This window comes from Choloepus didactylus, chromosome 5, assembly GCF_015220235.1.
Source record: "Choloepus didactylus isolate mChoDid1 chromosome 5, mChoDid1.pri, whole genome shotgun sequence".
Lineage (NCBI taxonomy): Eukaryota > Metazoa > Chordata > Mammalia > Pilosa > Megalonychidae > Choloepus > Choloepus didactylus.
Genome location: NC_051311.1, coordinates 156,204,769 through 156,219,392, shown reverse-complemented (window position 1 = coordinate 156,219,392; position 14,624 = coordinate 156,204,769).

Sequence of the window (14,624 nt, the reverse complement as noted above, 5' to 3'; positions counted from 1 at the left end):
GAGAGATAATAATATACAATTAGGGACATTCCTAAGTAGACAGTGAGTTAGTTTATTTTATAGCATATTACAGAATGATAGATTGGGGAGGGACACTTAAGATAATCTATTCCAAAACCTTTTTTAAATGATGAGGAAATGAAAGTCCTGAGAAATTATATTACTTGACCAAGGTTAGACAACTACTTAATTACCATTTTCCATAAATGTGATAAACCTACTTTTTGAAATAGATTTAATTTTCCTACTTTTTGAAATAGATTTAATTTTCCTACAGACAGAATGTAGGCAAAAGTACAAATGCAGTTAATAGTCAATAAAGGAGACAAAACAGAGGGGAATAAGAAAAAATGGAAATAGTTGCTGGAGAAGACTGGGGATATTTTCAAAACCATTATTTAATAGTGTTATATACTTTTTTATATGTTAAAATGTGAATTTAAATGGTATTGTCTTATACACATCCATATGGGCTGACGGAGACAGATTTTTCTGCATAAGAGTAATGGGTTATTGGGTTTATGTATTGCATTTTTTTGTTGAACATTATAGGGCAACAGGGGACTCTGATAGCTGGTGACAAGTCGAATTTCGGAGAAGGAGTTACCTTTTTCAGCAGGATATGGGAAGCTGGCCACAGAACCTTGGGACAAGATTTCCAAAACTAATTCTAAGAAGACTCTGAGAGAAAATCAGGATGAGAACAAGTTATCAGAATTTAAGGCTGCATTTAGCAATCTTTTTGCTCCAGGGGGAAAAAAAAAACCATGTCTGCAGCATTATCTATGTCTTCCATTTCTTAAAATAAGTTCCAAAATGAAGTTAATGTAATTCTAAGGAAGAAGGCTGCCTCAATCTTAATTCAGGATCTGCCACAAACTGTGAACCTCAGCACATTGTTCACCTTCTTTGAGACTCAGTTTCCTCATGTTAGAATTAATTGACTAAACGCACATAAAGGACTCGGAGCCATGTCTGACACAAGATGAGGGAGCATCTTATTTGCAGTAGTAGCCATGGTAGGAGTAGAAGAACTATTCACAGGCCTAAGATTCTCAATGAAGCAGTGCATTTGTGAATGTGAAACTGGCTCCTGTTGCTTGGTGGGTTTTCAATCTTGTTTTACTTCACCCATATTCCACTATTTTGGCAGCTTCCCTCAGCAACCTTTCCTAATCTGAATTCTCATCTCTTTCCTGCATTCACATCAATGGTGTTTCTGAGTTTCTAAGACTATTTACAATAGAGTGTTTTGTGACATTGATAAATCAGATACTGCAGGAAGACAACAGACATGAAAATAGTGGCAGTAAATAGATAATGAGAACAGTTTTCAGGATGTAGAGGTTGGGCAATAGCAGCATCTTATAATTCTAGAGCATCTTAGAATTCTCTTCCAGATTATGCTTTTGGGGACGTAGGGGGAAAGTATGAATATCGGGTGTTACAGATGGGTAAGAGAATCATGGTGGAACATTGTATCTACTTAAATCTTTGGAAAGGAAAAGAAATATGAGAAGTTGTAGTGTGAGTTTTAATAGTATATCCAATGAAGACTAGGCACTTAAATTTAATGACTTGAATTTATTGTTTTTTATTTCTATACTATCTTCCCATTCTCTAGTACACAGTCTACAAAATGTGTGTTTTCATATTCCCAACTGTGTATAACACAAAACTTGCAGTACTTAGAAAATACACACATTTTATCTTAATTTCAGGGTCACCGGGGGCCAGAAATAACTGACAAATACACAAAACAAATATAAATGCTATAGCCACTCTGGGTTTTGATGAATATATTTATTATGCTTTACAAATGGTATAATTAAACCAATATTCTCATGTACTACTTTTTTTTTTTTTATTTTAAGTATCTTAGGGGATTTTATTCTCAGAAAAACTTTAATTAAGTATAGCATTACCTTTTAAATGAAATTTTTATTTTGGGACAGAGTTACATAAAAATTGCAAAGATAGTACAGAGTTCCCATATACCTCTCACCCACCTTCAGTTTTCCTTGATGTTACATTACCGTGATATATTTGTCAAAACTAAGAAAACAACATTGGCTAAACTCTAGGTTTTATTTAGATTTCACATATTCCATTAATGTTCTTTTACTGTTTGAGGATCCAATCCAGGATGTCACATTACATCTAGTCGGCTCACATACTACTTTTTATTTAGAATTCACACACTTATTCCATTCTTCCATTTAAGAAGTATTTATTGACATCTAATCATATTGGGACTTTTGCTTCCTAAAAATATATGCATACATAATAACACAGCCCTGCCACTACACTCCTAAGTATTTAACCAAGAGAAATGAAACCATATAGCACTACAAAACAATGAGTTACTGATACTTACAATAATATGTATTAATTTCAAAATAAGTATGCTGAGAAAACTAAGCAATCCAAAAATAAGAGTGCGTGCTTTAAGGTTCTGTTTAATAAAAATTATAGGAAGTGTTAATTAATCTGTAGTGACAGAAAAGACACATATCCCAGAGCCAATGAAGGCAGTTGTTTCAGTTTGCTGAAGCTGCCGGAATTCAGTATACCAGAAATGGATTGGCTTTTATAATGGAGGCTTTTTAGGCCACAAGTTTACAGTTCTAAAGCCATGAAAGTGTCCCAATTAAGGCATCAATAGGACGATATCTTCTCTGCAGAAAGTCCAACGGCATCTGGGGTTCCTCTGTCCCATGGCACATGGCTGGAGTCTGCTGGGCCTCTCCCGGGTTTAGCTTCTGGTTTCCATAGCTTTCTCCAATATGTCTCTGGGCTTCAGTCTCAGCTACTCTCTTAGCTTCTCTAAACTCTCTCCAAAATGTCTCTGCCTTTTATCCTACCATAGAGGACTGTGGAAAGGGGATTAAGACCTACCTCGAATGGGCAGGGTCACATCTCCATGGAAACAACCTAAGAAAATGTTCCCACCCACAACACGTCGGCCCCCACAAGATTGGATGAAAAAGATGATCTTTTCTACACAGCTCCGGTCCCGCACAGCAGCCTTCCTGGGACAAGGTGGCTGATCACAAACTCTGACCAAGGAGCTGACCACTGAGCTAACGGACACTTGGGCAAGCAAGACCTAGCAAGTCACACTTAAATATAAAAAAATAGTATATAAAAAAATAAAATGGAACTGAGCAGAGATATCAATCAGGTGGCTGCACACTGCAGAGGAGACAAATTTCACATATTTAGCCCTGTCAAGACACTAAAAAAAAAAAAAAAGAAGAAAAGAAACAAACAAAGAAATGAACAAACCTAAGACAAAAAACAGCAAAACAAACAACCTTGAAGAGGAAATGTCAGAATCCCGAGTTTCCACAACACATTATCTAAAATATTCACTTTTTCACTTTAGAAAAATTACAAGTCATCTAATGAAAACAGAAAGCGTGGCCTATACTCAAGGGAAAAACAAAAATCAATCAAAGGAAACTACTCTGAATGTCACCAGATGTTGAACTTAGCAGAAAAAGCTTAAGCAGCTAATGCAAATATGTTCAAATAAATTAAAAAAAAAAAACATATTTAAAGAATTAAAAGTATAACAGTAATTTCTCATCTAATAGCAATTCCAAATAAGGGCATAGATATTGTACATTTAAGTAGTGGAAACTCTGAAATTGAAACCCTGTCAAAAATATATACATATTTAAGCAATCCTTTATAAATGAAGAAACATTTCCAGGTAAATGAATAATGTATTTTTCTGACAATAATGAAATTAAAATAGAAATCACCAAAGGAAAGAAATCCGGGAAACTGACCAATATTAGGAATTAAGCATCACACTTTTAAATAACTCATGGATCAAAGAAGAAATACAAGAGAAAACTAGAAAATATTCTGAAAAATACAAACATCACAACTTATTGTATGTCTCTAAAACAATGCTTAAAGGAATACGAATAGTTTTCAAAACCTATATCAGAAAATAAAAAAAGATCTCAAATCAGTAATCTAACCTTCCACTCTAATAAACTAAAACAAAAAGTTAATTAAACTCAAAGCATGTGGAGGAAAGAAAATAATGAAGATTAGAGGAAAAATCAAAGGAAAAGAAAAAAAAACAATAATCTAATTAAAAAAAAGTCCTTTCCTTGGAAATATCAACAAAATTGACAAGCCTTTAGTTATACTGACCTAGGTGGAGTGGACACAAAGCGAAGGCACAAGTTGCAAAAATAATAATAATAATTATTATAACTGAATGTTTAAATAATCTTATGACAACAAATTAGATAATTAAAGTAAAATGGACAAATTGCAAGAAAGACACAAAAAATCAAGACACAGTTATGGAATGTAGGAATAGACTTTCAACAAGTAAAGACATCTAATGAAAAATTAACAATCTTCCCTCAAAGAAAAGCATAGGTCCAGACAGCTTCACCAGTGAATGTTATTAAATAATTTAAGAAGAAATAATACCAAGACTTCACTAAATCCATCAGAAAATACAGCAGAGAGCACTTCCAAATTCATCTTATGTTGCCACTATTACCCTAATATCAGAGCTAAACAAAAGCATCACAAGTAAAGTCCAGTACAGATCAAATGACATTCACGAAGATAGATTCAAAAACTCTTAACAAAATATTAGCAAATGAAATGTATCAGTTTATAAAAAGTTTCACACACCATAAACAAAGGGTTCTCTCTCAATAATGTAGGGCTAGTTTCACATCCAAAAATCAATTAATGAAATACATAATAATAATAGAATAAAGGATAAACACTACATGATCATCTCAATAGGCACAGAAAAAGCATTTGACAAAAATGAAAAATATATACAAACTACTAAAAGAAAGGAAACTAGTAAAGGAAATGGAAAATTTAAACCTCATAATGAGCATCTGTGTTAAATACAAAGCTAATGTACAGTGAGAGAGTGAATGCTTGAATGACTTCTCCTTTAGGGATCAAGGCAAAGATGTCCACTTCAATTAATTTCCCTCAATATTATACTGGGTGTCCTATCTAGAAAAATAAAAGGAAGAAAAAAAAGACATCTAGATTGGAAAGGAAATAGTAAAATAGGCTTTCTTCACAGATGACATAATCCTGTATATAGAAGATTTCTAGGAATTCACACCCCACACAAACATGCATGTGTGCATGTTCACATACACACACACACACACACACACACACACATACATATTAGAACATGTAAATGAGTTCAGTCAGGTTGCAGGATGCAAGGATACCTTATGTATATCAATTGCATTTAATATACTAGCAATGAACAAATAGAAAATAAAATTAAGAAAACAATCCATTCACATCAATATCAAGACCAAAATATATAGGAATAATTAAAAATAAATTATCACTTTCACAATAAAAATTACAAACCCTTGCTCAGACTGATCAACGGGGATCTAAACAAATGGGGCAATATTACATATTTAGGATTGGACAAGTCAATATTTTCTCTACAAAATGAACTGTAAGTCAATGCCATCACAATAAAAATTCCAACAAGCTTTTATTTTGCAAAAGATGGCAAACTGATCTTAACATTTGTTGGAAAATTCAAAGGACCTAGAAAAGCAAAAACAATTTTGAAAAAGAACAAAATTGAGGGCATACATAGTCAAAGCAATAAAGATTGCATAGTATTGGCACAATGAAAAGGATCAATGAAACAAGATTGAGAGTCTAGAAATAAATCTTCGTTATTTGGTAAACTGAATGTTGATAAATGTACCAATAAAATTAAATGGGTAAAGGTTTTTTTTTTTTTTGTTTCAAAAAAGGTGTTGAGAAAACTGGATCCATATTCAAAAAACACAAAACAACACTACCAAAACCTTTTACCAGTACCTCACACCATGCACAAACCTTAACTCAAAATGCAACACGAATCTCAATGTAAGAGCTAACATTTTAAATTTTGTGGAAGAAAGCCTGGAAGAAAATCTTGGTGTTCTTGGGTGGGTCAAAGACTTGTTTGATATGACCTCAAAAGCATAACTCATAAAAGATTAAACTGATAAACTTGACATCATCAATTAAGAACTTTGGTTATCCAAGCACATTTTTTATAAAATGTGAAAGATAATCTAGAAACTGTGATAAAATATTTGCACATCATATATTTGATGAATGACTATTTTGAACACATAAAGAATGCTTACAACTAAATTATAAGACAAACAACCCAATTAGAATTTAGGTAAAAGATTTGAGTGGACACATCACTAAAGCAAATGTATGAATGGCTAACAAGAACATGAAGAAAATGCCAATATCATTAGTCATTAGGAAAATTCAAACTAAAACACAATAAAGCACCACTATGCACATATACTAGATTGGCTAAAATAAAAAAGAAACACAATAACAAGTGTTTCTAAGGATGTGGAAAAATTTGAAGCTACATACTTTATTAGTGGAACTGTAAAATGATACGCCACTTAAAAGACAGTTTGGCAGTTTTTATATATTTAAATATAAACTTACCATATGACTCAACGACTAGGAATCTTCCAACAAAAAATGAAAATACATGTCAATGCAAAAACATACATGCTAATGTTCACAGCAGAATTATTAATAATATCCCCAAACTGTAAATAACTCAAATCTAATTAAATGGTGAGCTTAAACAGAATGTGGCGTATCATACATTGGAATAGTAGACAGCAACAAAAGGAGTGAATTACTGATACTACTACAATGTGGATAAACCTCAAAAATACTAGGCAAAGTCAAAAAGCCAGATGCAAAATACTATACACATTGCATATATATATATAATATATATATATAATATATATTATATGATTTGATTTTTTAGGGAAAGATATGAATTCACTAAAATTCTGAAGATATTTAACAATTCTTGAAGTCAAAGAAATATGTAAATTCTTAATACATTAACTCTAGAAAGGAAGAAGTCTCAGCAATTAGATTAAAGGATTTTAAAATATTGGTTACTGATAAAAGGTTTTAATATTACATTCTTTGTTAAACTGGGACTTGGATGGCTTTTGGTGTGATTTTTGCCCCTGAACCATTGCCATGATAAATTAATCAGCATATGTGGAATCATGGATAGATGAAAGCCTTGTATTCACTCTTCCAAATAGGGCAAACATCTTCACATGGGATGTAATCCAGAATAAAATGTCCTGAATAAGCAAATATATAGAGACATAAAACAGGTTAGTGGGGTTAATTGAAAATGGGCACAAAATAACATTTTGAGGTGATAGAAATATTCTAAAACTGAAGTTAGTGATTATTGCACAATTTTATAAATTTACTAAAAATCAGTGACTCATGTTTTACAAGGGGACAATGGTATGTAATATATACTTCAATAAAGCTGTTTTTTTTACATGTAAAAATAAACATATAAAAATATCAAGGGTACAGACTGGGAGAAAAAATTGCACATACATAGTCAACAAATCTTCTATTCACTATATTCTATCTATAAAAAGTAAAAAGTGAATAACAAAGTAACAATATAAAAATCAACAAAAGACTTGAATAGGCACTTCACAGAAGATGGTATCTAAATGGTGAATATCCACAGGAAAATGTACTCAATCTGCTTACTAATCAGAGACATGCAAATCAAAACTACAGTGAGATACCTTTACACTCACACCAGAATGGCTAAAATTTTAAAGTCTCAACAACTCTTATTGTATTTGAAGATATCTAACATGTGGAACTTTCGTACACTTTTGGTGGGGGCTTAAATTTGTACAACCTATTTGCCAACCAATTTATATATTTTACCAAGTTGAAAATGTCCACACCCAAAAGATGTATTTCTAGAAATACATGTAAGAATTTGAATAGCATAATTATTAGAAGTAGGAAAAACTGGATAAAAATCAGATGATTATAAACATTATAACAGATAAATAAACAAATGGTGTGTATATATGTAATATAAGGCCAATGGACTATTCTCCAGTCATAAACAAATAAATTACAGGAACATACAATAATATCAAATCATAGAAACATTGAGTACAATTTCTGATATTCTTGCAAGCATTAGGGACTCCCAATTTAATAAGTCAAGTCCTTAATCTTGGGGTTTTCCTTTATGCAACTTATTCCTGCAAAGGAGAAGCTAAGCTTACTTATAGTTATGCCAAAGAGTCGCCCTCAGAGAACCTCCTTTGTCACTCAGATGTGGCCTCTCTGTCTAAGCCAACCCTGCAAATAAACTCACTACCCTCCCCCTTATGTGGGACATGACTCCCAGGGATGAGCCTGGCCCTGGCATTGTGGGATTGAGAATGCTTCTTGATCAAAAGGGGGAAAAGAAATGAAACAAAATAAAGTTTTAGTGGTAAGAGATTTCAAATAGAATTGAGAGGTCATTCCGGAGCCTATTCTTATGCATTCTACAGCTATTCCTTTTTAGTTTCTAGTGTATCAGAATAGGTAGAAGGAAATATCTGAAACTGTTGAACTGTAACCCAGTAGATTTGATTCTTGATGACGATTATATAACTATATAGCTTTTATCATGTGACCGTGTGATTGTGAAAACCTTGTGACTAACACTTTACCCAGTGTATGGGCAGATGAGTAATAAAATAAAGGAAAATAAATAAATAAATAATAGGGGGCTATGGGGATTTTGGGTGTCCTTTTTCTTTTTCTTTTCCTTTTTTTCTTTTTTTTGGAGTAATGAAAATTTTCTAAAATTGATTGTAGTGATGAATGTACAACTATATGATGATACTGTGAGTCATTGATTGTGTATTTTGGATGGATTATATGCTGTGTGAATATATCTCAATAAAATTGCATTATAAAACAAAATGTTGAGTACAAGGATACATACTGTATGATTCTACTTCAGAAGTTCAGAAAAATATACCATTAGGGTTCAAGATACAATTTATATAGTAAAATTATACATGTAAGTGGTAATAAAAGAACACAAGATATTTGAGAGGTAGGGATGGGTTGGGATTGTGAAGAGTAGGAAAAGGCTTCTAACAATTAGCAGTGTTTTAATTCTTGTTCTGGGTGATGCTTGTTTCAGTATTAGCTTTGTGAGAAATCATTGAAATGTACATTCACTTTTTTGTGCCCTTTTCAATGCAAATTGTGTGTATATGTGGCATTTTACAATGAAATGAAAATAATAAAACAAGAACTTTGGTAATATAATCCTTACTGGAAGTAGATTAATGTGGCAGAAAACCATTCCCAAAAAGGAAGTAATAATTTCTGGTCATGGTGGCACAAGAAAACTTTCTAGGAAATTGTGGTCACCGTCACAGCCATGACATTAATATGGCTTCAAAATTATCCTATGCTGCAGTGTTCATTTGGGAGAAAATGGGTTACAAAAAAAGGAACAACAAAATTTGTTGGACAGTCACTCCTATCATGTGTTAATAACATGCTTCAAAACTTTTTATAGCTTGTGATATTCCCACTGTGGAGAAATGGTTATGGGAAAACAACATACCATACTTTTGCTCACGTTATTAGGTTTTAGTTTGAGTAATTTATATGATGGTACTGCCAGTCAATATGTGCTAGCAGCTCTAATGAATTAGAATTGTATTGTTTTACTGTGCTCCAGGGAGCATCTCTCAGTCTTGCAGGGTTAATAAAGTGATTTTGTCCAGAGAACTTTCCCAATCTCTTGACAAGCCTCGTACCTCCATTGCATATGATATAGAACCCAATTGCCCACTTTAACAGAGCCCTCTTCTTGTCCTTCAGGAAATCTGTTAAAATTTCTAATTATTCATACACATACGTGTTTTTATAATAACTGTCTTCCCCCCAAAACTGTAAGCTCCAAAAAGACCTCATGTGTATGGCTCAGCACATTATCAGAGGCAGAGACTGCCACAGTAGTGCCTGAGAATATTTGTTGAATTAATAATTTAATCTCAGTGTCACTTTTCTGCCCATGCCTGAATAAATGGGTCACAAAAATAGATACTTGTAAGTTTGCATACTTAGTAATAACACTGATAGCATAGAAGTGCCCTCCAACAGTCCTATGGTGCCTGAGAAGCTTATAAAACATTTTTTCTCTGGGTTTGTGTGAAGAATGACCTTTAATCTGAAAGTTGCTAAGCCAATGGTTTGTAGTAGATATGATTGCAAGCAGCTGGTAATTCACTCAGCCATTTTAACAGCTTGCATCTCAGTAATGTAACCAGCTAGCTGTGTTTTATCAGTGCATATAGAAATCCTAACTTTTTGAAGAAAGAACCATATGCAAAGGGAAAAGAGACACATTTTGTCATCAACAGATACACAATTCCTATTTGGTGATGTTGGCTGCCAGTCAAAAATCGTGTATTGTATAGTGACAAAATAATTAATTCTTTTGTCTACCCAATCAAATACTTCAGGATTACCAAAATCTGAAGATGTTAGAATACACAGGAAAATTTACTCCAATAATAGAGACACTTCAATGTCCCAAAGATACAACTCTAGTTAGCGTTTTGGAAAAAAAATCCTGTTTAATAAATTTTCTAATAGTTCAGTCATGTGTGGCTGATTGGCAATCCAGTAAAATGGATAATTTTGAGAAATAATGAAAATTGTCCCATAAATATGTCTCTTGGAAAAATCTTGTCATAGGCAAAGTGGGATGTCTACACTTTTCAATATTTGGTGCTAGTGGGGCTTTTTACATTTTTACATTTACATTTTTACATTATTCTGGAGCACCACATACTCATCTTGATCCATTTCTTGCTCTTGGATACATGTTCTTCTATCATTGTCTTTTCAGGCACACTGAAAATTTCTTTTTCCCCAATTCTCTTGAATTCAATTATGGGCAGGTGGAATGTGGATGTCACATTCAATAGCAGAATTTGACTTCCAGTGTTTGATTCTCAAGCTCTCTTTTCCACTGCTGTAGTAAATGTGAAGCACAGATTGGTATAAAATAAAAACTGGAACCATCACATAGAGAACAGACATTTTGCCAGTCACACAAAACCCAAAGTGACTTTGTATGTGCAAAAAAAAACCTTAATATATTTAAGCACTATGATTTAGCAGTTATTTTTTAAACCATTGTATTACCTAGCCCTTTCAGACTAATACAGCAAATTGAAACATACATGTCATCAAAAATTAAAACATTGATGAGATATCAGATGTGAGTAAAGTTGGTAGGAAATGAGGGATTTCTTTATTATGGATTTTAATATGCAAATATCCCATCAGAGAGTGATTACACTTCTTAATATAAAGTCTGGAGAATCACTCCCACATGCATAAAGATGTGCATACAAAAATGCTCAGTGGAGCATTCTTTTTAACAATGACATTGAAAATAAATTAAATACCTATTTAGAGTTTAAAAAAATGTGATGTATAAATACTATAAAATAATATGCCACAACATAAGAAGCATAAAATAATTCTATGTTTACAGAGATGAAAAAAAGTTTCAAGTTACATTGTTCATAATAATTTGAATTTGATACAATTTATGTAAAACAAATTCAAGTTCTAAATATTTAACAAGAACAATGCAAAACCCTTCAAATAACTCTAGACAGGGACACACCAAGATGATTACAATGCTACATCAGTGAAGGGTACAGGAATTAGAAGTAGTGCAAAGGGGACCTTGGCTTTTCAACACTGCTTGATTTGTTATGACAGGAAACTCTTCACCTATTCTTTGTGTATTAACAATGTATTACCTATGTTCACCTTTCAGAAATGGAATACTAAGTAATTAAGACCCAAGGCCTCTGAGAACAATTGGAAAAAAAGAAAAGAAGAACCCCTTCTTGAAATCATTAGAAAGCTAAAGGAAGTGAAGAATTATATGGTCAAGATTCAGGAAAGAAGGCAACTAAGGTGAGCTTGGCCTTTAGGAGCACTTTCCCCAAAGGGCACCTGCTGATTCAGGAAGACAGTTGGAAGCTGAAAAGCTGAGCAGGATTTGGAAGCTTTATCAACACACTGGAGTCCAAGTCTCACGATTTCAGGGAAGGTCTTGGCAACTCTATATTCTTTAGATTGAGAACAAGAAGGACACACCATAAATAAAATTAACCAAAAATAGACCAACTCTCACAGAGACTAAAAGCTAGCTTTGAAATTCCTTATTGGATTAAGTTGATATGGGATTACAAATGCACCTAGCAACTGTCCAGAAGCAAAAGAAAACCAAACAAACATCAAATCTGTAAAGAAGAAAATAAAATGTAAAATATAAATCAGAAGATTAAAAGCAGTATATACAAGGAAAATGTAGTAGAATCTGAGCAGGAAAGAGAGAGAGAATAGTGAAGAGGCAATATTTGAAGATATAATAAAATTTGAAGATATTATACCTGAAGACTTCCCAAATTTACAAAGACATAAGTCAAAAAAGAAGAATTGTGTACCATGAGCAAGATAAGCAAAGAAAACCACACATAGTCACATCTGAATAATACTGCTAAAACCAAAAGTTTATGAGACAAAAGTATTCAGAGAAAGAAGAAAGATTACCTTCAAAAGACAGCTGAATTTTCAAAAGAAAAAAAAAAAATAGAAGCTGGAAGAAAATGGTATGACTTCATCAAATCTGAAGGGAAAAGCTTGCAAACCTAGTATTCTATTCCAAGGAAAAATGTATTTTAAGAATGAAGTTGAAATTGCAAAAAAAAAAAAAGAAAGAAATTTGGCCTCTACTTGATCTCATACCTTAAAAACACATTCCAGAATGATTGTGCATCTTAAATTGTGAAAGATAAATTTTAAGCAATAGTATTTCTGAGAGTGAATTAAGGAAAAAAATTCTGTCATTGTGTTAATCATAAAGGAAAACTGATTATATGTGAGGAGATATCTGCACACAAACAAATGGCAAAGGGCTTCTTTATTAAATATATAGTGCTTATAAAACAGTTAAAAGCAAAAGAAACTGAAAAAAATGAGATGACATAAACAGGCTTTTACACAGAGTATATCTGTGGGAGGCAGTTTCTAAGGTGGCTCCCAATGATCCTTACCTCTTGGTATTTACACCCTTATGTAATTATTTCCTTTTGAGTATGAGCTGGGCCTCAATACTTTCTTCTGACTAATAGAATACAGGAGAAGTGATGGGAAATCATTTCCACAATTAAGTTATAAAGAGACTCTGGTTCCGTCTTGGGAGCCTGCTCTCTGTCATTTGCTCCAGGTGAAGCTGACTGAAATGCCCTATGGAGAGGCCCACATGGCAACAGCCCAGGAAGCCTGACTGGGCCAATAACAGCCTGAATGAGCTTGGAACTGAATCTCCTTCCCAGTTGAACCTTGAGTTGACTATAACTCCAGTGGGCATGATTTGGCTTTGTGGGAAACCCAGCAGAATCACTGACTACACCTCAGCCATATTTCTAAACTCAAGAGCTGTGAGGTAATAAATGTTCATTGTTCTAAGTCACTCATTTTTGAATAATTTCTCACATAGCAATAGACAACGGATACAATACTCAAGTGTCCAATAAATATTGGAAAAGTGGCTCAACATCAATATTTATTAAAATAACCAAAAAGAGCTACCACTACAGGCCCATCAGAATGGATAAAAAGTAGAAAAACAAAATCAGACACTGCTACAAATTGATAAGGATTGGTACGATATCATACATTGCTGGTGGGATTGTAAACTGGCATAATCACTTTGGAAAACAGTTTGGTGTTGTCTAGTGGTTTGAATATTTGCAAGCTCTGTGATCCTGCAATTCCACCCTAGTTCTAGTCTATGAGTGAAGAAATGAACATGTGCAAAAAGAGACACATAGATTGCTCATTACAGTGTGTTGTCATTGCTCATAATATCCAAAACTAGAAGTTATCTAAATATAGACCACATTTAGAAAGGAAATATAAAATATGCGGAATGAATACAGTGAAGTACCATCAATCACCAATGAAAAAAATAAACATATGGTTATGTACAAAGGCATAGATGAACCTCACAGAGATACTATGCACACAAAAAAAGATTGATAGAAAAGATCACAAGCTGTGTTATAAATAAAGTTCAAAATCCAGCAAAGCTGAGGAACATTATTACAAATCTTAGCATAAGGTTTCATTTTAGAAGAGGCAAGATTAGTTAAGATGCATAAGGAACTGTCCAAGGCCCTGAAAGTCAGGCTTGCCTCAGCTCTTTGGTGTTACTTGGGAGTTCTCTCGGCAACAATTCATTAACATGCATATTTACAATCTTTGGACTTCCCTGTATGTCTTATGCTTAAAAAAAGTATGAAAAGTAATACTTGAAAGGAGAGAAAACAATAGCAACTTTTCTTCTTTCTGCCTATTTCCAAGGGAGAAACTGCCAGCATTTGTTTCACCATTGTGAGTTTTCCCATTTTTCTCTGCTATTGTAGGTATTTTAACAAAATTGGGGCAATTTGCTTGCTTGTTAAGAAAATACTTTATAAACTTCCTGAAATTCTAATATCTCCATTCTAGTTTAAGGTCTAGGAAAAAAACTGACTGAAAATAAGATGCCATTATTATCTATATATTAGTAAAATATTCTTAAAATTATAAAATGTCTATTTCTATAAGATTCAATAAAACTCATGGGCTATATATATTTACATTTATAAATTGGTATT